General features: G+C 36.3%; 1 non-coding gene across 1 annotated transcript; it reads right to left on the bottom strand.

Moving 5' to 3' along the window:
- Positions 1-2,754: 2,754 nt before the first annotated feature.
- Positions 2,755-2,883, bottom strand: LOC144454944 (small nucleolar RNA SNORA17). Its single transcript, XR_013483489.1, has one exon. It is a non-coding gene; the product is annotated as a small nucleolar RNA SNORA17 (small nucleolar RNA).
- Between the last annotated feature and the right edge of the window lie 335 nt (positions 2,884-3,218).

Consider the following 3,218-nt stretch of genomic DNA (forward strand, 5'->3'; position numbering starts at 1 on the left):
CCGTATGTATGTGTACGTGTGGGTGTGGGTGTGTATCTCTGTCTACTCTTTTTCAGTAATCTTATAAAGTCTCCTAGGTACAATTATCATGCATATCTAGCCCTCATAACATTCCTGAGCTTAGGTCCTAAACCACCAATTGCCTACTTGTACCATTGCATTTAGACGTCTCTATATAACTGTCCCATAACCAACTCACACTCAACATGTGCAACACAGAACTCATTAACGTCCCTGCTAACCCAGACACATTTTGCTCCAAATTTCCTTAACCTTTTGATAGCACACATATTTCTCAATGTTCATAAACTCATATAATCCTTTACTTTTCACTCTTCCTTATATCCCACATCTAATCTGTTGCCAATTTGTTGTTGTTGTTGTTGTTGTTTTTCAGTCAACTTCCACAGAAACTCCTGTGCCCATTTTTTTTCCCTTCAACACACAGAGTCATGATTGTATTTCAGGTCCTCATCACCTCTCATCTAAATTATTATCATGGCTCTTAACAAGTCTACCTGCTACTATTTCATATGCAATATAGATGCTAAAATAAACTTCCAAAAGCAGAAGCCTATAATCAGGGATTTAGAGAATAAATGGCACCATTCTTCCTAGAAGAAAGGTGATGGAATATGGACACAAGTTATTGAATAGATTGGCAAATTCAGCTTGTGTATTTTTTTGGCTTAATTTATTTATTTTGCATGTGTGTCTGTGCGAGTGTGTTTGTGTGTGTGTGTGTGTGTGTGTGTGTGTGACACATATATCAGTAAAGGGCTGTGATATTTTAATTTTTAAAAAAAGACATTTATATGGAGATGTCTATATGGAATTGCCCAAGTAGGCACTTTTATATTTTTAAGTATAGGTTTGTCCATAGCAATCCCCTGTTCAAGTAGCTTCAGTGGCCCCCTATTACCATAAAGATAAAGTACCCACTCTGCTTTTATTTGGCAATTGGTAGTGCAGTAGAGAGAGTCATATGCCTGGAGTCATTAAGACAAATTCAAATTCTTTCTCAGAGACTCACTAGCTTTGTGACCCTAAGCAAGTCATTTCATCTCTATTTGCTTCAATTTCTTTAGATATAAAATGGGAATAATGATAGTATCTATATCCCAGGGTCATTAGGATAATAAAAGGAAATAATATTTGTACAAGTGATTAGTACAGTGCCTAACATATAATAGGTGTTACATAAATACTTATATTTATTCCATTTCCCCACTTTTTTCACCTTATTCTCATTTATAAACACTACATTTCAATCCAACTGGCCTTAAGTTAGCATTAAATCCTTTGCCTCATTGTGCCTTTGTACAGGTGGACCTCAGTGCCTGGAATCCACTCCTTCCTTAACTCTGCCTCTCGAAAATATTTTTCTTCTTTCAAGGCTCAAATTAGATGTCATCTCCCATATATGGGAAACCTTTTCTGATTCCTTAATTCTCCCTCTCCTTATAACATCTTATACCTATTTATCTGTTTGAATATTGTACCTCACAGTAGAAAGGATGCCCTGCACCCCCCGTTTCTGTATTCTGTAGTAGATAAATACTAAATGTTTGTGGAATTGAATCAGAACATAAAATAGGAAATAACAGGTAAGAAAACTTGAGAAAACAAGGACAGTGAAATATCTTCTTACGCTGTATCTGATTACCATCCAGTGTAAATGCTTACCTTCAACTGTGTCATTTCCCTGTTAATTAGAGAACTGTGCTCATTTTTGCCATTTTAGCATATTCTTTCTACTCTTCTCCATCAATTTAAAACTCAAAACTCCTACTGTTGATGGTAGGATCAAGTTCTACCACATCCAGGAAGCCTTCTCTGATCACTATAATGACTTCTTTCTCCCATTAAATGTATGTATGTGTATATGTGTGTATGTGTGTGTATGGTTGTAGGCATACATGTACACACACACACATACACATATATATATACACATATATTTACATATGTATATGTGTGTGTGTGTGTGTGTGCATAGATATGTGTGCATAGATATGTGTGTATGTATATATGTATGTGACTGGAAGACCCCTCAGAGGTCTTTTCTTCCAACTAGTACATTTCATAGATGATGAAACTGAGATTCAGAGGAGAGAAGAGATTTTCTAGATCTCACATAGCTATTAAGTAGCAGAGGTGTGAGTTGAATGCTCAGCTAGGAAGTACCAGATCTCCTTTTTAAATAGTAAGGCCTAACATATACATGTGCACATGTGTTTGTGTGTGTAATGAAATTCATTCAAGGAGTGCATTTCAGGCATTGGGGTCCACTTGGGCAAATTGAATGACAGAAGTCCATCATCACCTTAGGCTATAAAGAAGAAGATGAGACTCTAGTATACAATGTGAAACTACATTGAGCCTAAGAAGGAAGTTAACCAGTATCATTCAACATGTTCTTTTGGGTGTTTGGGGATATTCAGAGCCATAGAATAAAAGAGACAAAGTATATGGATATGCACGCAGTAAAAGGATTAGCATGGATTGTAGTTATATCAGTGTGATGTGAAAACTAAGAATATTTTTCCACACAAAATGTTGCCAAGTTCATGTATAATCCAAAGCCAGTTTTTTTCCCCAATTGTTTTCAGTGATATTTATCTCTTCCTGACCCCATTTGGGGTTTTCTTAACAGACATACTGAGTGCTTCGCATTTTTTTCTCCAGCTCATTTTACAGGATAGGAAATTAAGGCAAACAGAATTAAGTGCCAATGGTCACACAGCTAGTAATTATGCAAGGCCAGATTTGAACTCAGAAAGATGAGCTTTCCTGAGTCCAGGCCTGGCCCTCTATCCACTGCACCACCTAGCTACCCAGAGCTGCTACAGCAACCAAAACATATCAACATCTATGGATACATGAATAACATAAGTTTGGGAAACGTTTTATCTTGTCATAACTACTCAGTTTCTTCCTGCAAGTGTCAAGTCGTACTTTACAACTTTATTGTTATTGCTCTTGATTATCTTGGCAGATTAATTTTCATCCTTACTATGTCAGCAATTTCATTATAATTTTGAGAATAGCACACTTATTCTGTGGTTGGAGTGGGGGAAGGTAGGTGATAGAGGCACACACACAAAACAACTAACAGTTAAATAAATGACTGTCTTTTGATGGAAAAAATGAAATCCACATGGTTAATGCTTAAAATCTTTCCTTCAAAAGACTGTATCATTCAGCAAATAAATAAC

Source organism: Phascolarctos cinereus, unplaced genomic scaffold, assembly GCF_003287225.1.
Source record: "Phascolarctos cinereus isolate Bilbo 61053 unplaced genomic scaffold, phaCin_HiC Scaffold_7;HRSCAF=346, whole genome shotgun sequence".
Lineage (NCBI taxonomy): Eukaryota > Metazoa > Chordata > Mammalia > Diprotodontia > Phascolarctidae > Phascolarctos > Phascolarctos cinereus.